This window comes from Salmo trutta, chromosome 15 (genome assembly GCF_901001165.1).
Source record: "Salmo trutta chromosome 15, fSalTru1.1, whole genome shotgun sequence".
NCBI lineage: Eukaryota > Metazoa > Chordata > Actinopteri > Salmoniformes > Salmonidae > Salmo > Salmo trutta.
This window is the reverse complement of record NC_042971.1, coordinates 2,141,194-2,163,735: the sequence shown is the minus strand read 5'-3', so window position 1 is coordinate 2,163,735 and position 22,542 is coordinate 2,141,194. Positions and strand designations below refer to the sequence as shown.

The following is a 22,542-nucleotide window of genomic DNA, read 5'->3' as shown; positions in this document are numbered from 1 at the left end:
ACAGGGTCATAGCAGCAGTAGTCTATATACACACTGACTCTCCTAGTGAACAGAATATCACAGGGTCATAGCAGCAGTAGTCTATATACACGCTGACTCTCCTAGTGAACAGAATATCACAGGGTCATAGCAGCAGTAGTCTATATACATACTGACTCTCCTAGTGAACAGAATATCACAGGGTCATAGCAGCAGTAGTCTATATACATACTGACTCTCCTAGTGAACAGAATATCACAGGGTCATAGCAGCAGTAGTCTATATACATACTGACTCTCCTAGTGAACAGAATATCACAGGGTCATAGCAGCAGTAGTCTATATACATACTGACTCTCCTAGTGAACAGAATATCACAGGGTCATAGCAGCAGTAGTCTATATACATACTGACTCTCCTAGTGAACAGAATATCACAGGGTCATAGCAGCAGTAGTCTATATACATACTGACTCTCCTAGTGAACAGAATATCACAGGGTCATAGCAGCAGTAGTCTATATACATGCTGACTCTCCTAGTGAACAGAATATCACAGGGTCATAGCAGCAGTAGTCTATATACACGCTGACTCTCCTAGTGAACAGAATATCACAGGGACATAGCAGCAGTAGTCTATATACATACTGACTCTCCTAGTGAGCAGAATATCACAGGGTCATAGCAGCAGTAGTCTATATACATACTGACTCTCCTAGTGAACAGAATATCACAGGGTCATAGCAGCAGTAGTCTATATACACACTGACTCTCCTAGTGAACAGAATATCACAGGGTCATAGCAGCAGTAGTCTATATACACGCTGACTCTCCTAGTGAACAGAATATCACAGGGTCATAGCAGCAGTAGTCTATACATACTGACTCTCCTAGTGAACAGAATATCACAGGGACATAGCAGCAGTAGTCTATATACATACTGACTCTCCTAGTGAACAGAATATCACAGGGTCATAGCAGCAGTAGTCTATATACATACTGACTCTCCTAGTGAACAGAATATCACAGGGTCATAGCAGCAGTAGTCTATATACACGCTGACTCTCCTAGTGAACAGAATATCACAGGGTCATAGCAGCAGTAGTCTATATACATACTGACTCTCCTAGTGAACAGAATATCACAGGGACATAGCAGCAGTAGTCTATATACATACTGACTCTCCTAGTGAACAGAATATCACAGGGTCATAGCAGCAGTAGTCTATATACATACTGACTCTCCTAGTGAACAGAATATCACAGGGTCATAGCAGCAGTAGTCTATATACATACTGACTCTCCTAGTGAACAGAATATCACAGGGTCATAGCAGCAGTAGTCTATATACATACTGACTCTCCTAGTGAACAGAATATCACAGGGTCATAGCAGCAGTAGTCTATATACATACTGACTCTCCTAGTGAACAGAATATCACAGGGGTCAGGCAGCTCAAACTATTGGTTGATCAGCTCACAGACGAACCACAGTGGTAGGATAGTTAAAGGAAAACTCCACCCCAAAACTCTCTTTTGGTATTTGTTTCAGGAAGTCAGTTCCTGATTCTCGGTTGTGACTAGATGGGAGTACAGTTGCGACCGGAAGTGACTTTTCATAGCAGGTTAAGAGAGCAATTTAGCTAACCCCTTTCCTAACCTTAACCTCAGTCTCCTAAACTGCTACATTAATTCTCCTAACCTGCTATGTCCATGAGGCAGAAATATTGGGCTAGTTTGTTTGGCATGGCCAGGTGCCCCGGATGGGTGGCGATTTCAATTAAGGACAAATGGAATGGACTACAATGTGCAAACCCCACCTCCTCTTTACCAGATAGGTGGACACTACAGTACTACTGAGGTGATCAGAGATGGTAACCTCCTCTTTACCAGAAAGATGGACACTACAGTACTACTGAGGTGATCAGAGATGGTAACCTCCTCTTTACCAGAAAGATGGACACTACAGTACTACTGAGGTGGATCAGAGATGGTAACCTCCTCTTTACCAGATAGGTGGACACTACAGTACTACTGAGGTGATCAGAGATGGTAACCTCCTCTTTACCAGATAGGTGGACACTACAGTACTACTGAGGTGATCAGAGATGGTAACCTCCTCTTTACCAGAAAGATGGACACTACAGTACTACTGAGGTGGATCAGAGATGGTAACCTCCTCTTTACCAGAAAGATGGACACTACAGTACTACTGAGGTGATCAGAGATGGTAACCTCCTCTTTACCAGATAGATGGACACTACAGTACTACTGAGGTGATCAGAGATGGTAACCTCCTCTTTACCAGAAAGATGGACACTACAGTACTACTGAGGTGATCAGAGATGGTAACCTCCTCTTTACCAGAAAGATGAACACTACAGTACTACTGAGGTGATCAGAGATGGTAACCTCCTCTTTACCAGAAAGATGGACACTACAGTACTACTGAGGTGATCAGAGATGGTAACCTCCTTTTTACCAGAAAGATGGACACTACAGTACTACTGAGGTGGATCAGAGATGGTAACCTCCTCTTTACCAGATAGGTGGACACTACAGTACTACTGAGGTGATCAGAGATGGTAACCTCCTCTTTACCAGAAAGATGGACACTACAGTACTACTGAGGAGATCAGAGATGGTAACCTCCTCTTTACCAGATAGGTGGACACTACAGTACTACTGAGGTGATCAGAGATGGTAACCTCCTCTTTACCAGAAAGATGGACACTACAGTACTACTGAGGTGGATCAGAGATGGTAACCTCCTCTTTACCAGATAGATGGACACTACAGCACTACTGAGGTGGATCAGAGATGGTAACCTCCTCTTTACCAGATAGGTGGACACTACAGTACTACTGAGGTGATCAGAGATGGTAACCTCCTCTTTACCAGAAAGATGGACACTACAGTACTACTGAGGTGGATCAGAGATGGTAACCTCCTCTTTACCAGATAGATGGACACTACAGCACTACTGAGGTGGATCAGAGATGGTAACCTCCTCTTTACCAGAAAGATGGACACTACAGTACTACTGAGGTGGATCAGAGATGGTAACCTCCTCTTTACCAGGTGTTCGCTGTAATAGCCAAAGCCTATTGAAAACTAAAAAGACTAAAGAAGCAAACTAATTTAAATAAAAAGGTTAAAGGCTCTCAAAACCCTCCAATCAGAAGACCTCTAGTGATGTTCTGACTGATACGTTGTGTTATCTACCATCCAGCCATCCATTCACCCAATCAGAAGACCTCTAGTGATGTTCTGACTGACATGTTGTGTTATCTACCATCCAGCCATCCATTCACCCAATCAGAAGACCTCTAGTGATGTTCTGACTGATACGTTGTGTTATCTACCATCCAGCCATCCATTCACCCAATCAGAAGACCTCTAGTGATGTTCTGACTGACATGTTGTGTTATCTACCATCCAGCCATCCATTCACCCAATCAGAAGACCTCTAGTGATGTTCTGACTGACATGTTGTGTTATCTACCATCCAGCCATCCATTCACCCAATCAGAAGACCTCTCCTGATGTTCTGACTGATACGTTGTGTTATCTACCATCCAGCCATCCATTCACCCAATCAGAAGACCTCTCCTGATGTTCTGACTGATACGTTGTGTCATCTACCATCCAGCCATCCATTCACCCAATCAGAAGACCTCTCCTGATGTTCTGACTGACATGTTGTGTTATCTACCATCCAGCCATCCATTCACCCAATCAGAAGACCTCTAGTGATGTTCTGACTGACATGTTGTGTTATCTACCATCCAGCCATCCATTCACCCAATCAGAAGACCTCTAGTGATGTTCTGACTGACATGTTGTGTCATCTACCATCCAGCCATCCATTCACCCAATCAGGAGACCTCTAGTGATGTTCTGACTGATATGTTGTGTTATCTACCATCCAGCCATCCATTCACCCAATCAGAAGACCTCTAGTGATGTTCTGACTGACATGTTGTGTCATCTACCATCCAGCCATCCATTCACCCAATCAGAAGACCTCTAGTGATGTTCTGACTGACATGTTGTGTTATCTACCATCCAGCCATCCATTCACCCAATCAGAAGACCTCTCCTGATGTTCTGACTGACATGTTGTGTTATCTACCATCCAGCCATCCATTCACCCAATCAGAAGACCTCTAGTGATGTTCTGACTGATACGTTGTGTTATCTACCATCCAGCCATCCATTCACCCAATCAGAAGACCTCTCCTGATGTTCTGACTGATACGTTGTGTTATCTACCATCCAGCCATCCATTCACCCAATCAGAAGACCTCTCCTGATGTTCTGACTGATACGTTGTGTTATCTACCATCCAGCCATCCATTCACCCAATCAGAAGACCTCTAGTGATGTTCTGACTGACATGTTGTGTTATCTACCATCCAGCCATCCATTCACCCAATCAGAAGACCTCTCCTGATGTTCTGACTGATACGTTGTGTTATCTACCATCCAGCCATCCATTCACCCAATCAGAAGACCTCTCCTGATGTTCTGACTGATACGTTGTGTCATCTACCATCCAGCCATCCATTCACCCAATCAGAAGACCTCTCCTGATGTTCTGACTGACATGTTGTGTTATCTACCATCCAGCCATCCATTCACCCAATCAGAAGACCTCTAGTGATGTTCTGACTGACATGTTGTGTTATCTACCATCCAGCCATCCATTCACCCAATCAGAAGACCTCTAGTGATGTTCTGACTGACATGTTGTGTCATCTACCATCCAGCCATCCATTCACCCAATCAGGAGACCTCTAGTGATGTTCTGACTGATATGTTGTGTTATCTACCATCCAGCCATCCATTCACCCAATCAGAAGACCTCTAGTGATGTTCTGACTGACATGTTGTGTCATCTACCATCCAGCCATCCATTCACCCAATCAGAAGACCTCTAGTGATGTTCTGACTGACATGTTGTGTTATCTACCATCCAGCCATCCATTCACCCAATCAGAAGACCTCTCCTGATGTTCTGACTGACATGTTGTGTTATCTACCATCCAGCCATCCATTCACCCAATCAGAAGACCTCTAGTGATGTTCTGACTGATACGTTGTGTTATCTACCATCCAGCCATCCATTCACCCAATCAGAAGACCTCTCCTGATGTTCTGACTGATACGTTGTGTTATCTACCATCCAGCCATCCATTCACCCAATCAGAAGACCTCTCCTGATGTTCTGACTGATACGTTGTGTTATCTACCATCCAGCCATCCATTCACCCAATCAGAAGACCTCTAGTGATGTTCTGACTGACATGTTGTGTTATCTACCATCCAGCCATCCATTCACCCAATCAGGAGACCTCTAGTGATGTTCTGACTGATATGTTGTGTCATCTACCATCCAGCCATCCATTCACCCAATCAGAAGACCTCTAGTGATGTTCTGACTGACATGTTGTGTTATCTACCATCCAGCCATCCATTCACCCAATCAGAAGACCTCTAGTGATGTTCTGACTGATACGTTGTGTTATCTACCATCCAGCCATCCATTCACCCAATCAGAAGACCTCTCCTGATGTTCTGACTGATACGTTGTGTTATCTACCATCCAGCCATCCATTCACCCAATCAGAAGACCTCTAGTGATGTTCTGACTGATACGTTGTGTTATCTACCATCCAGCCATCCATTCACCCAATCAGAAGACCTCTAGTGATGTTCTGACTGATACGTTGTGTTATCTACCATCCAGCCATCCATTCACCCAATCAGAAGACCTCTCCTGATGTTCTGACTGATACGTTGTGCTATCTACCATCCAGCCATCCATTCACCCAATCAGAAGACCTCTCCTGATGTTCTGACTGACATGTTGTGTTATCTATCATCCAGCCATCCATTCACCCAATCAGAAGACCTCTAGTGATGTTCTGACTGATACGTTGTGTTATCTACCATCCAGCCATCCATTCACCCAATCAGAAGACCTCTCCTGATGTTCTGACTGATACGTTGTGTTATCTACCATCCAGCCATCCATTCACCCAATCAGGAGACCTCTAGTGATGTTCTGACTGACATGTTGTGTTATCTACCATCCAGCCATCCATTCACCCAATCAGAAGACCTCTAGTGATGTTCTGACTGACATGTTGTGTTATCTACCATCCAGCCATCCATTCACCCAATCAGAAGACCTCTAGTGATGTTCTGACTGATACGTTGTGTTATCTACCATCCAGCCATCCATTCACCCAATCAGAAGGCCTCTAGTCATGTTCTGACTGACATGTTGTGTTATCTACCATCCAGACCTGTCCTGACATCCATTCACCCAATCAGAAGACCTGTCCTGACATCCATTCACCCAATCAGAAGACTTGTCCTGACATCCATTCACCCAATCAAAAGACCTCTCCTGACATCCATTCACCCAATCAGAAGACCTGTCCTGACATCCATTCACCCAATCAGAAGACCCCTCCTGATACGTTGTGTTATGTACCTTCCAGCCATCCATTCAGAATAACTAGTTTCTATAAGTACATAGATGTAGATGTATATAATGAATGTCCACTAGTGACTAACATAGTTATATAGAGTTTTATTCAGATAATGTTGCATTAATCAAATCATTTTTACAATCAGCACACTGCGGAACAATAAGGGTTCATACTTGTATTCAACGAATCACATTTTAGACATGATCATGTCTCCAGAGTTAAAAACTAAAACAAAAGTAGAGGCCTATTTTTGAGTTAAATTTCATATAAACAATATGATTTAATGTGCCATAAAACAACAGTCAAACATAAGTCAGAACACAGCCTGTCTATTCTGTCACGTGATTTCAGGTCCTCTGTCCGGGGAAAATGTCTTTCCACAATTAGGTTCCCTAACTAAAACTCTTTCCAAACTGGGAGCTTATCCTCCCCTGTGTGTGTATGTCCACATGCCTTTTCAGGTTCCCTAGCTTAGTAAAACTCTTTCCACACTGGGAACAATGGTACGGTTTCTCTTTAGAGTGTATTATCTTATGTATGTTCAGGCTATCTAAGTCAGTAAAACTCTTTCCACACTGGGAGCAGTGGTAAGGATTTTCTCCTGTGTGTGTCCGTTCATGCTTCTTAAGGTCCGGTGTTCTTGAAAATGTCTTTCCACACTGGGAGCATTGGTAAGGCTTTTCTCCTGTGTGTGTCTTCTCATGCTCCTTCAGGTTATCTGACAATGCAAAATTCTTTCCACATTGGGAACAGCGGTAAGGCTTCTCTCGAGAGTGTATTCTCTTATGTTGATTCAGGGTCGCTGAATGGGAAAAACTCTTTCCACACTGGGAGCAATTGTGTGGTTTTTCCCCTGTGTGTGTCCTCTCATGTGATTTTAAGCTTTCTGACAATGTAAAATTCTTTCCACAACGAGAACAGGGGTAAGGCTTCTCTCCAGAGTGTATTTTCTTATGTTTGTTCAGGTTCCCTAAATGGGAAAAACTCTTTCCACACTGGATGCAATTGTGTGGTTTTTCCCGTGTGTGTCCTCTCATGTGATTTTAAGTTTTGTAATAACCTAAAATTCTTTCCACAATGGGAACAGGGGTAAGGTTTCTCTCCAGTGTGTATTCTCTTATGTTTTTTTAGGTTCCCTAAATGGGAAAAACTCTTTCCACACTGGGAGCAAGTGTGTGTTTTTTCCCCTGTGTGTGTCCTCTCATGTGATTTTAAGTGTTCTGACAGCCTAAAATATTTTCCACAATGGGAACAGGGGTAAGGCTTCTCTCCAGAGTGTACTCTCTTGTGTTTTTTTAGGTTCCCTAACTGCGCAAAACTCTTTCCACACTGGGAGCAATAGTGTGGTTTTTCCCCTGTGTGTGTCCTTTCATGTAATATTAGTTCATGAGTTCGTGAAAATCTCTTTCCACACTGGGAGCATTGGAAAGGCTTTTCTCCTGTGTGTTTTTTCTCATGCTCTTTTAGGTTCCCTAACTTGGTAAAACTCCTTCCACACAGGGAGCAGTGATGTCGTGTCACTGGTTTGGGAGTCTCTGGGTCTGGTTCCCCTGAAGGACTCTTCCGTCTGTCAAAGGGAAAGTCTGGTCTCTCTCCTGCCAAAGACAAACAAAGTATTTAGTTAAACAGAGACCTGAATGAAACCATATGATAAAACAGTCTTCCTATTGAGGTTTAATTCAGACTAGATATTTCATTATAACACAACATTTGGATCCTGGATGCTGATTGGTTAATAGCTGTTAGTTATTCACAATACTACCCGGGTAATGGCTGTTAACAGTTCTATTTGAATCATTCCTACACATCCACTGTCCCACAGCTCAACCAGGCAATTTATAAACTAATCACCACTGTCCCACAGCCCAGCCAGGCAATTCATAAACTAATCTCCACTGTCCCACAGCCCTGCCAGGCAATTTATAAACTAATGTCCACTAGAAAGAATTATCTAGACATTATTACCCCATGATTCTAGCCTAGCATTTGGTTTGCAACAGAGGAGATTCATTAATATTAATTAATATAAGCTCCTATGACCATGGCCGATGGGACAAGAAGAAAATAACAGAATGAAATAACAACAAGCCGAAGTGGCAAACTGAGGCAACAACGAACACTGGTGCTAGTGTTGTCTGATTTAGGAACACTGGTGCTAGTGTGGTCTGATTTAGGAACACTGGTGCTAGTGTGGTCTGATTTAGGAACACTGGTGCTAGTGTGGTCTGATTTAGGAACACTGGTGCTAGTGTGGTCTGATTTAGGAACACTGGTGTTAGTGTGGTCTGATATAGGAACACTGGTGTTAGTGTGGTCTGATATAGGAACACAACTTTTATTTTTATAGGCCAGTCTGAGATATGGTTATTCTTTGCAACTCTGCCTAGAAGGCCAGCATCCTGGAGTCGCCTCTTCACTGTTGACATTGAGACTGGTGTTTTGCGGGTACTATTTAATGAAGCTGCTAGTTGAGGACTTGTGAGGCGTCTGTTTCTCAAACTAGACACTAATATACTTGTCCTCTTGCTCAGTTGTGCACCAGGGCCTCCCACTCCTCTTTCTATTCTGGTTAGAGCCAGTTTGCGCTGTTCTGTGAAGGGAGTAGTACATAGCGTTGTATGAGATCTACAGTTTCTTGGCAATTTCTCACATGGAATAGCCTTCATTTCCCAGAACAAGAATAGACTGATGAGTTCCAGAAGAAAGTTTTGTTTCTGGCTATTTTCAGCCTGTAATCGAACCCACAAATGCTGATGCTCCAAATACTCAACTAGTCTAAAGAAGGCCAGTTTTATTGCTTCTTTAAATCAGCACAACAGTTTTCAGCTGTGCTAACATAATTGCAAAAGGGTTTTGTAATGATCAATTAGCCTTTTAAAATGATAAACTTGGATTAGCTAACACAACGTGCCATTGGAACACAGGAGTGATGGTTGCTGATAATGGGCCTCTGTACGTCTATGTAGATATTCCATTAGAAATCAGCTGTTTCCAGGTACAATAGTCATTTACAACATTAACAATATCTACACTGTATTTATGATCAATTTGATGTTATTTTAATGGACAACAAAAAATAGCTTTCTATCAAAAACAAGGAAATGTCTAAGTGACCCCAACCTTTTGAAAGGTAGTGTATGTTAAGTCACTTTTTGGAAACGGAACGGAGAAAACAAGGGGTAGCTTGTTCTCTACGTCGTCTGATTCTAGACATATCAGTCATCATCCCAGGACCCTCCGTTGAAGAGGTATTGACGAGCCAACTCCGAATATCCAAAGTTAAAAACTAATTGAAGGCGATACTTACTGGTGTTAATCAGATCTCCTGTCTCCTCCTCTTCATCTTTCAATGTGACAGTAATCTCTCCTTCCTTCTTCACTCCAAAAACAGCATCATCCTCTTCTTCCTCTTGTTTAACTGCAACGTCTTTCTCTTCTTCTTTCACTGTAACAGCCTGACCCTCTACTTGTTGTTTTACTGTAACATCCTCCTCTTCCTTCTCCTCTTTCACGACAATGTTCAGCCCCAGAGCTTCTTTCTCCGTCCAGCAGACCTCCTCTTCTTTAACAGGAGGGGAGTAGTTTAGGGAGCTCATTTTCGGGGATGTTAGCTAGCTAGCTATCATTAGCGACTAGGCTAATGCTAACTTAACCAGCCAGCTACTATAGCTGACTAATAAACAATAACGTAATATTAAATAGGTTAACAAGTAGATACGACAGAAGTGTGTCTAAAACACAGTAGGTAATATAGACCGAAAGCGTATAATTAGCTTGAATCTTTCGGCTATGTTGGCTAGCAAGCTACCGAGGTGGTTGACGAGCTGTTTATGAAGAACCGTCCACTAGATTATACGTCACGCTGCAGCATCGCCTGAAAGACGCACATCGCCGTCTGCTGACTGGAGGGAAACGCAGTTGAGGATCAGATTTTATTTCAGACAAAGATTATTTTACATGGATTTAATTAAATAATACTATTATATTGAGACATACAAAGACCTGAATGTGTTGGTTGATTAGTGAGAATAAAAAATGTTTACTACAGCACATTTAAGGCAGTTTCATTCAGTCAAACAACATCTAAATAAGTAGCCAGCTACTGTAGGTCTATACTGATCCTACATGGTGTAACAATACATCATGTAGATGTATATAATGAACAGACTAGGTCTATACTGCTCCTACATGGTGTAACAATACATCATGTAGATGTATATAATGAACAGACTAGGTCTATACTGCTCCTATATGGTGTAACAATACATCATGTAGATGTATATAATGAACAGACTAGGTCTATACTGCTCCTACATTGTGTAACAAAAGTTTGGGGTGACTTAGAAATGTCCTTGTTTTTGAAAGAAAATCATGTTTTTTGTCCATTAAAATAACATCAAATTGATCAGAAATACAGTGTAGACATTGTTAATGTTGTAAATGACTATTGTAGCTGGAAACGGCTGATTTTTTATGGAATATCTACATAGGTGTACAGAGGCCCATTATCAGCAACCATCACTCCTGTGTTCCAATGGCACGTTGTGTTAGCTAATCCAAGTTTATCATTTTAAAAGGCTAATTGATCATTAGAAAACCATTAGCACAGCTGAAAACTGTTGTGCTGATTTAACAAAGCTTTTGTAAACAGTGTTGTTGCATAACAATCAGGCAGTAGAACAACAATAATCATCACCCTCTTGACCAATCTTCCCTCCCCTTAACATTGGGTTGATTCAGACCCTGTCAGTGTACCAGGTGGACATTGGGTTTGATTCATTCATTTACGAACTCACTTCACTCGTAATAGAGGGATGCCCGCTCGGCTGATGCTAGCTCATGCAGAGATCAAATACACCGCTGGAACACCGATTAAGATGTTTGTTCACATGTCCTAATGATTTGAAACATTGCTCAGAAAACCAGGTGCTTTAATCAGCGTATGCTTACTTAGATTATGACCTTACTATCTCCATACTCAGCCTACTGCCGTAATTAGCTTAATATCTAATTATTAGTGTAATGTAAACATACTCATTAAAAACAAAGCACCAAGGTTTCGTCCCAAATGGCACCCTTTTCCCTAAATAGCGTGTTACTTTTGACCAAAGCCCTATTGACTCTAGTCAAAAGCAGTGCACTACATACGGAATAGGGTACCATTTGGGACGCACACCAAGTCAAGGTTAAAGGTGTGTCCTGAGGCAGAGAGAGATGTGTTTGTTTCCTTCGCGCCTCTTTCGCCTCTTGCACCTGTGTTTGTGTTACTTAAGCAACATGCAGAAGATGTTTGTGTTATTAGGTAACATGCAGAAGATGTTTGTGTTATTAGTCAACATGCAGAAGATGTTTGTGTTATTAGTCAACATGCAGATGATGTTTGTGTTATTAGTCAACATGCAGAAGATGTTTGTGTAACTAGTCAACATGCAGAAGATGTTTGTGTTATTAGTCAACATGCAGAAGATGTTTGTTACTAGTCAACATGCAGAAGACGTTTGTGTTACTTAAGAAACATGAAGAAGATGTTTGATTGTTAGGTTCCTTGTTAGGCCTGTAGCAAAGCCTACAATCGGTTGGTCAAATTTGTTAGGTTCCTTGTTAAGCCTGTAGCAAAGCCAACAATCAGTTGAGAGATTTGAGATTTTTTTTGGTTCCTTGTTAGGCCTGTAGCAAAGCCTACAATCGGTTGAGAGATTTGAGATTTGTTAGGTTCCTTGTTAGGCCTGTGGTAAAACCTACTATCGGTTGAACAGATTTGTTAGGTTCCTGTTAGTAAAAAGATTTCCGACTAGAACTAACTGATATCCTGGGAATGTACAGAATGTGGTCAGGTTAATGTGTGGAATTGTCTTTTAGAAGATTGACTGTATTAAAACCTCTTACATCTAGATGTTCCTCAATATCCAATGGTAGAGCGTGGCGCATATTACAAATACCTCAAAAATCCCAAATCTTCAATTTTTCAAACATATGACTATTTTACACCATTTTAAAGACAAGACTCTCCTTTATCTAACCACGATAAACGTTCACAAAAAACATAACAATTATTTTAAGAATTATAGATACAGAACTCCTTTATGCAATCGCGGTGTCCGATTTTAAAATAGCTTTTCGGTGAAAGCACATTTTGCAATATTCTGAATAGAAACCCCAGCCATCACGGGCTAGCTATTTAGACACCCACCAAGTTTGGCACTCACCAAACTCAGATTTACTATAAGAGAAATTGGATTACCTTTGCTTTTCTTCGTCAGAATGCACTCCCAGGACTTCTACTTCAACACCCAATGTTGTTTTGGTTCCAAATAATCCATAGTTATATCCAAATAGCTGCGTTTTGTTCTTGCGTTCAAGACACTATCCGAAGGGTGACGCGCCGGCACGTATCGTGACAAAAAATGTCAAAATATTCAATTACCGTACTTCGAAGCATGTCAAACGCTGTTTAAAATCAATTTTTATGCAATTTTTCTTGTGAAATAGCGATAATATTCCAACCGGGAGACGTTGTATCCGTTCAAACACTGAAAGAAGTAAAATGGAGTCGTCACATGCACGCATGCGCCAGTGTCAAAAAATCCCCACTCCTTAATCAACTGGTCTCTCTCTGTTTAACCAGAATAACATGAGTTGTGACCTTCAAGCTGTTAAACTGTTAGTCCATAATCAACTAGTCTCTCACTGAGACAGCTTCGATGGCCCAATAAAAAAAACAGTAAGTTTCTGCCAGCCAATGTGATAATTCCAGTACAGTACATGTGTAGAGGGATAATCCCAGTGCAGTACATGTGTAAATGGTTTAGAGGGATAATTCCAGTACAGTACATGTGTAAATGGTTTAGAGGGATAATTCCAGTACAGTACATGTGTAAAGGGTGTAGAGGGATCGTTCCAGTATAGTACATGTGTAGAGGGATAATTCCAGTGCAGTACATGTGTAGAGGGATAATTCCAGTACAGTACATGTGTAGAGGGATAATTCCAGTGCAGTACATGTGTAGAGGGTGTTGAGGGATAATCCCAGTACAGTACATGTGTAGAGGGATAATTCCAGTGCACCGGTTATTGACTGGAGACTTAAAATGCTGAAAACAGGTCCCTAGTGGAATGACAACAACATTGCTGCTTGTTAAAGAAGAGATGGAGAGAGAGAGACAGAGATAACCATATACATTGCACATGGACCGTAAGAAGTCCTGAAGGTATTGAAATGCCTGGGCTCGCAGGGGATGTGGTAATTCATAACCCATCATTTATACCTGTTAATTTATAACCAATCATATATACCTGTTAATTCATAACCCATCATTTATACCTGTTAGTTCATAACCCATCATTTATACCTGTTAATTCATAACCCATCATTTATACCTGTTAATTCATAACCCATCATTTATACCTGTTAGTTCATAACCCATCATTTATACCTGTTAATTTATAACCCATCATTTATACCTGTTAATTCATAACCCATCATTTATATCTGTTAATTCATAACCCATCATTTATATCTGTTAATTCATAACCCATCATTTATACCTGTTAATTCATAACCCATCATTTATACCTGTTAATTCATAACCCATCATTTATACCTGTTAGTTCATAACTCATCATTTATACCTGTTAATTCATAACCCATCATTTATACCTGTTAGTTCATAACCCATCATTTATACCTGTTAGTTCATAACCCATCATTTATACCTGTTAGTTCATAACCCATCATTTATACCTGTTAATTCATATCCCATCATTTATACCTGTTAATTCATAACCCATCATTTATACCTGTTAATTCATAACCCATCATTTATACCTGTTAGTTCATAACCCATCATTTATACCTGTTAATCCAGGGGTGGTTCAGACAGGCTGGCACGCTCCCTGACCATACTCGGCAGGAACTAATTGGGATCCATAATAAACCCCAGGAAGAGTAGCTGCTGCCTTGGCAGGAACTAATGGGGATCCATAATAAACCCCATGAAGAGTAGCTGCTGCCTTGGCAGGAACTAATGGGGATCCATAATAAATACAAATACTTTATCAATATATTTGTGTCTCTTTACTCTTTGATTCTAAAATGTTAATTAGCATCAAAGTAGATGACATGCAAGACAACAAATCCCTGCAACCTCCTGCATGTCATCTCTAGCCGACACCTTTCACAGAACAGTTCACTGAATTGTCCATTGAAATACATTTTGACAATTTAATCATTGCTACATTAAGGCCTGATTGGTGGAGTGCTGTAGAGATGGTTGTCCTTCTCGAAGGTTCTCCCTTCTCCAGAGAGTAACTCTGGAGCTCTATCGGAGTGAACATCGGGTTCTTGTTCACCTCCCTGACCAAGGCCCTTATCCCCCGATTTCTCAGTTTGGCCAGGCAGCCAGCTCTAGGAAGAGTTTTGGTGGTTCCAAACTTCTTCCATTTAAGAATGATGGAGGCCACTGTGTTCTTGGGGACCTTCAATGCTGCAGACATTTTTTGCTACCTTTCCCCAGATCTGTGCCTCGACACTATCCTGTCTCAGATCTCTATGGACAATTCCTTTGACCTCATGGCTTGGTTTTTGCTCTGACATGCACTGTAAACTGTGGGACCTTATATAGACAGGTGTGTGCCTTTCCAAATCATGTCTAATCAATTGAATTTACCACAAGTGGACTCCAATCAAGTTGTAGAAACATCTCAAGGATGATCAATGGAATCAGGATGCATCTGAGCTCAATTTCGAGTCTCATTGCAAAGGGTCTGAATACTTAAGTTAATCAATTTGCAAAAATGTCAAACTGTTTTTGGTTTGTCATTATGGGGTATTTTGTGTAGATTGATGAGGGGGGAAAATTATACAATTTTAGAATAAGGCTGTAACGTAACAAAATGTTGAAAAAGTGAAGGGTCTCGGAATACTTAACGAATGCTCTGTATATCACTGGCAGGGCTTTCTACCTCTGGCAGTGTTTTCTACCGCTGGGAGAGTTTTCTACCACTGGCAGTTTTGTACACAGTCATGTGATACGTGGTATAGAAAAGTCCAATCTTAGGAGAGTACACGCACTATACAGTTTGTCTGCAGGTGTCTATCTGTCAAAACCACTGATACAGGAGCCCCTCCACCCTCTGGTGGGATGGATCATGTCTACAGAGAAACCTAGATTCAAATACTTAGATGTTTGTTTATTGGGTATATGTTGTGAAATTGTTAGATATTACTTGATAGATATTACTGCACTGTCGCAGCTAGAAACACAAGCATTTCGCTACACCCACAATAATATCTGCTAAACATGTGTATGTGACCAATAAAATGTGATTTGATTTGAAATAAACGTCCTATTTAACAAAGGTGCTTTTGGCTGGAGTCAAAATGACTCCAAAGGATTTGAATTAAAAGTCAATTTTGATACAGAAACACTAAACCATGATTTATATATATTAAAAACAAGTTGTTTGACAAAGTCATTAAAAATTGGAATAATTGAATGAACCACATTTTGGCTATGATAAAAGATATGCCTCTGGGGTCAAAATGATCCATGTCAGAAGTATGGTTCAATGCAAATGTGTAGTGGGTGTGAAGTTTGTTTTAAATTCTCACTCATTAAACACGAATCAATCAACACATGCTTCTCTTTGAACGACTTAATATAATATTAACCTTTTATGAAATAAATAAAAAATAAACGTTTGGTTCCTCAACTGCGTTGCCCTCCAGTCAGCAGATGGCGATGTGCGTCTTTTAGGTTCAGGCGATGCTGCCAGTGTGACGTATAATCTAGTGGACGGGACGCTCCTTCAACAACAACAGCTAGTCAGACACCTCGGTAGCTTTCTAGCAAACATAGCTACAACATTCACGCTCTTTACACTGGTTTGGTGTATATTAGTCTCTGTGTATTAAACACATGTACTTGTATGTATGTACTTGTTGGCCCATTTAATTATATATTTACGTTGTTTGTCAGCTAGCTGGTTTGCTAAGTTAGCTTAGAACTAGGCTAGTCGCTAATGCTAGCTAGCTAACATCTCCGACCATGAGTTCACTAAGCTACTCTCCTCCTGTTAAAGAAGAGGAGGTCTGCTGGACGGAGAAAGAAGCTCTAGTGAAAGAGGAGGAGGAAGAGAAAGATGTTACAATACAACAACAAGTAGAGGGTGAGGCTGTTACCGTGAAAGAAGAAGAGAAAGACGTTACAGTGAAAGAAGAGGAAGACGCGTTCAGAGTGAAAGAGGAGGAGGATGTTACAGTAAAAGGAGAGGAGGATGCAGTTTTTGGAGTGAAAGAGGAGGGGGAGATGACTGTCACATTGGAGGAAGAAGAGGAGGTTGGAGATCTGTTTAACACCAGTAAGTACCGTCTCTGCAGTCGTTGAACCAATATGCAGTAAAGGGGTTCTACACTTTAATGTTGTTCTGTAGGAATGGCTGAAGCTTCACTGTAACGTGTAGAACATCAAGAGTGGACCATCAACAAAACGTTAACAATTGATCAAATGCATCCAATGACAATGCCTGAAATACTGTAGTCCTCAATATCTCCTATTAGATTAGCCCAATATGTTCTCTTAAAGGGACAATCAGCAGTTGTTACATCCATTTTGGGACTTATGCATTAATGATATGTACTCATTGTTTCTTGAATAAATCACTTATAAATGCCTCATGAGCTTAGTTCAACTGTCGTACCCCATCAGAACCCAAAATATAAGCTTTTATTTACTCCAATGTTTGTCAGTAAATATAAACAAACACTGTATATCCTCAAAACATGGTTAAAACTATAATGTTGGTATCATGGATGGTTACATTTCTCCAGCCCCATCCCTCAGCTTTTTACCGAAACGGGCAGGGAGTACGCTTTGTTATTGTTTCTACTGCTGATTGCTGCCCCTGTTACTCCTCAAGGTCCAAGGACTGTATGTTATTTTCAGAGGTAGACTGGCTCTGGCAGCTAAAATAGTCACATATTCCATCTAAATGTGAATCGATTCTCAATTGCGATACTTTCAAGGAAAATAGGCATGTTTCTCGACTCATAGCCTGACTTTAAAAAGGGATTTAGTGAGAATTAGCTTAGGAACCGCATGTCACAGCATGACAATGTGAACGCGATTGGTCGACAGTCTCTTGGACGGGAGTTATATACACCCTGACGTTTTCTGGAATAGTTTTTATTTGAAAACGTTTTTGTTTACTTGCCTGCCTATTGAATTTGGAATGCACTGTACTGTTCATCTCTGAAACTCACTTAGATAATTCCTTTTATACACCAGTAGCAATACAGGGATATAACATCTACAGGGTCCTACAGTAGGTCTATGTTATTGTTTGGTGAAGTTATGGGTCCTACAGTAGGTCTGTTATTGTTAGGTGAAGTTATGGGTCCTACAGTAGGTCTGTGTTATTGTTAGATAAAGTTATGGGTCCTACAGTAGGTCTATGTTGTTGTTAGGTGATGTTTTTGGCCAATTTGGCAAACACTTAGTTTACTTAGTTTTTCCCCCCAAGATGGCGTAGCAGTGCATACGTTTTTTGTCATCCTCCCGTTTCCTTTTTTGTATTTTTTGTATATATTCCAATTTACTTTCAATCTCTTTTTCTATTTTTAAATTAAATATACCTTCCGGTGCTGCTGATTGCTGCCCCCGTTACTCCTCAAGGTCCAAGGACTGTATGTTATATACATTTTCTGGAATAGTTTTTATTTGAAAACGTTTTTGTTTACTTGCCTGCCTATTGAATTTGGAATGCACTGTACTGTTCATCTCTGAAACTCACTTAGATAATTCCTTTGATACAGCAGTAGCAATACAGGGACATAACATCTACAGGGTCCTACAGTAGGTCTATGTTGTTATTAGGTGAAGTTATGGGTCCTACAGTAGGTCTATGTTGTTATTAGATGAAGTTATGGGTCCTACAGTAGGTCTATATTGTTATTAGGTGAAGTTATGGGTCCTACAGTAGGTCTATATTGTTATTAGGTTAAGTTATGGGTCCTACAGTAGGTCTATGTTATTGTTAGGTGAAGTTATGGGCCAATTTGGCAAACACTTAGTTTAACAATGTTAATCTCAATGTGACACAGATCCGCTATTTTTCTTTTAAATATAGCCAAAACATTCATTAGAGGCTAACCAGCTAATTAGCTACTAGCTATTTAGTCATTGTTAGCCACTGCTAGCGGCCTTTACCCTCTGCTCAGGCACCAGCCGCTTTTAGCCTGGATAATACCTGCCAGCCTCGGACTGTTTTTCTCCACTACAACGCCGGATTCCTGCCGTAAACCCTGGACCTTTACCCCTGATCATCACAGCTAGCTAGCTGCCACTGAGTGACCCAGCCCCAAAAGCTATCCCTGAGCCAGGTGCATCTCCCGGCTTGCAAACAAATTTACCACAACTACAATACCTCTTTCACCATTTGGCCCGGTCCCTTCGTCGACACGGCGCCCCGCCGTACCACTGCGACTGGTCCGCAGAAGTAATTTGCCTTTGCCGGACGTCGGAGCAGATGCTTCTACTTACCCCGGCCTGCTAACTTTAAACGCCGTGTCTCCCGCTTGCTAGCATAGCAACGACGGCTTCCCTGTTCAATCTATTGCTGTACACTGGACCCTATGATCATTTGGCTACATAGCTGATGCCTGCTGGACTGTTCATGTATCACGGTACTCCACTTTGTTTATCCTTTGTTTATCTGTTGGCCCTAGCCCGAACTCAGGCCCTGTGTGTAGTTAACCGAACCTCTCTGCCCATTCATCACCATTTCACCTGTTGTTGTTGTCTTAGCTGGTTAGCTGTTGTCTTACCCGTTGTTGTCTTAGCTAGCTCTCCCAATCAACACCTGTGATTGCTTTATGCCTCGCTTTATGTCTCTCTCAAATGTCAATATGCCATGTATACTATTGTTTAGGATTTTATCATTGTTTTAGTTTACTGCGGAGCCCCTAGTCCCACTGTACATGCCTTAGATACCTCCTTTGTCCCACTCCCACACATGCGGTGACCTCACCCAGTATAACCAGCATGTTCAGAGATGCAACCTTTCTTATCATCACTCAGTGCCTCTGGGATCACCTCCACTATACCCGCACCCCACCATAACCCTGTCTGCACATTATGCCCTGAATCTATTCTACCACGCCCAGAAACTGGCTCCTTTTATTCTCTGTCCCCAACGCACTAGACGACCAGTTTTAGCCGTACCCTCATCCTACTCCTCCTCTGTTCCTCTGGTGATGTGGAGGCTAACCCAGACCCTGCATGTCCCCAGGCATTCTCATTTGTTGACTAATGTAATCGAAAAAGCCTTGGTTTCATGCATGTTAACATCAGAAGCCTCCTCCCTAAGTTTGTTTTACTCACTGCTTTAGCACACTCCGCCAACCCTGATGTCCTTGCCGTGTCTGAATCCTGGCTTAGAAGGCCACCAAAAATTCAGAGATTTCCATACCCAACTACAATATTTTCCGTCAAGATAGAACTGCCAAAGGGGGAGGAGTTGCAGAGATAGCTTGCAAAGTTCTGTCATACTTTCCAGGTCCATGCCCAAACAGTTTGAGCTTCTAATTTTAAAAATGAATCTCTCCAGAAAGAAGTCTCTCACTGTTGCCGCCTGTTATAGACCCCCCTCAGCTCCCAGCTGTGCCCTGGACACCATATGTGAATTGATTGCCTTACATCTATCTTCAGAGTTCGTTCTGTTAGGTAACCTAAACTGGGATATGCTTAACACCCCAGCAGTCCTACAATCTAAGCTAGATGCCCTCAATCGCTCACAAATTATCAAGGAACCTACCAGGTACAACCCTAAATCCGTAAACATGGGCATCCTCATAGATATTATCCTGACCAACTTCTCTCCAAATACACCTCTGCTGTTTTCAATCAGGATCGCAGCGATCACTGCCTCATTGCCATGCAACCGCTATGGGTCCGCGATCAAACGACCACCCCTCATCACTATCAAACGCTCCCTAAAACACTTCTGCGAGCAGGCCTTTCTAATCGACCTGGCCCGGGTATCCTGGAAGGATATTGATCTCATCCCGTCAGTCGAGGATGCCTGGTCGTTCTTTAAAAGTAATTTCCTCACCATCTTAAATAAGCATGCCCCTTTCAAAAAATGTAGAACTAAGAACAGATATAGCCCTTGGTTCACTCCAGACATGACTGCCCTCGACCAACACAAAAACATCCTGTGGTGGACTGCACTAACATCGAATAGTCCGAGCGATATGCAACTTTTCAGAGAAGTCAAGAACCAATACACACAGTCAGTTAGGAAAGCAAAAGCTAGCTTTTTCAAACAGAAGTTTGCATCCTGTAGCTCTAACTCCAAAAAGTTTTGGGACACTAAAGTCCATGGAGAATAAGAGCACCTCATCCCAGCTGCCCACTGCACTGAGGCTAGGAAACACTGTCACGACCGATAAATCCATGATAATCGAGAATTTCAATAAGCGTTTCTCTACAGCTGGCCATGCTTTTCTCCTGGCTACCCCAACCCCGGCCAACAGCTCACCACCCCCCGCAGCTACTTGCCCAAACCTCTCCAGCTTCTCCTTCACCCAAATCCAGATAGCTGATATTCTGAAAGAGTTGCAAAACCTGACCCTCTCTTTCTAAAATTATCCGCCGCCATTGTGGCAACCCCTATTACTAGTCTGTTCAACCTCTCTTTCGTATCGTCTGAGATTCCTAAAGATTGGAACGCTTCCGCGTTCATCCCCCTCTTCAAAGGAGGTGACACTCTAGACCCAAACTGTTACAGACCTATATCCATCCTGCCCTGCCTTTCTAAGTTTAACAGATCGCTGACCATTTTGAATCCCACCGTACCTTCTCCGCTGTGCAATCCAGTTTCCGAGCTGGTCACGGGTGCACCTCAGCCACTCTCAAGGTACTAAACGATATCATAACCGCCATCGATAAAAGACAGTACTGTGGAGCCGTCTTCATCAACCTGGTTAAGGCTTTCGACTTTGTCAATCACCGTATTCTTATTGGCAGACTCAACAGCCTTGGTTTCTCAAATGACTGACTCGCCTGGTTCACCAACTACTTCTCAGAGTTCAGTGTGTCAAATCGGAGGGCCTGTTGTCCGGACCTCTGGCAGTCTCTATGGAGCTACCACAGGGTTCAATTCTCGGACCGACTCTTTTCTCTGTTCAACGATGTTGCTCTTGCTGCGTGTGATTCCTTGATCCACCTCTACGCAGATGACACCATTCTGTATACATCTGGCCCTTCTTTGGACACTGTGTTAACAAACCTCCAAACGAGCTTCAATGCCATACAACACTCCACCCGTGGCCTCCAACTGCTCTTAAACACAAGTAAAACTAAATGTATGCTCTTCAACCGATCACTACCCTCCCGTCCAGCATCGCTACTCTGGACGTTTCTGACTTAGAATATGTGGACACCTATAAATACCTAGGTGTCTGGCTACACTGTAAACTCTCCTTGCAGACTAATATTAAGCATCTCCAATCCAAAATTAAATCTAGAATCGGCTTCCAATTTCGCAAACAAAGCCTCCTTCACTCACGCTGCCAAACATACCCTCGTAAAACTGACTATCTTATAGATCCTTGACTTCTGCGATGTCATTTTCAAAATAGCCTCCAACACTCTACTCCAGCAAACTGGATGCAGTCTATCACAGTGCCATCCGTTTTGTCACCAAAGCCCCATGTTCTACCCACCACTGCGACCTGTATGCTCTTGTTGGCTGGCCCTCGCTACATATTCGTCGCCAAACCCACTGGCTCCAGGTAATTTATAAGTCTTTGCTAGGCCGCTTTAACTCAGCTCATTAGTCACCATAGCAACACCCATCCATAGCACGCGCTCCAGAAGGTATATCTCACTGGTCATCCCCAAAGCCAACACCTACTTTGGCTGCATTTCCTTCCAGTTCTCTGCTGCCAATGACTGGAACGAATTGCAAAAATCGCTGAAGTTGGAGACTTATATCTCCCTCACTAACTTTAAGCATCAGCTATCTGAGCAGCTTACCGATCGCTGCAGCTGTACACAGCCCATC

At 42.0% G+C, this 22,542-nt stretch overlaps 1 protein-coding gene across 1 annotated transcript in view; it reads right to left on the bottom strand.

The window, feature by feature from the left end:
* Window positions 1-22,542, bottom strand: part of LOC115149648 (tripartite motif-containing protein 16-like) — a 1,197,515-nt gene that overhangs the window by 893,356 nt on the left and 281,617 nt on the right. The gene's annotated exons all lie outside the window — the stretch shown is intronic.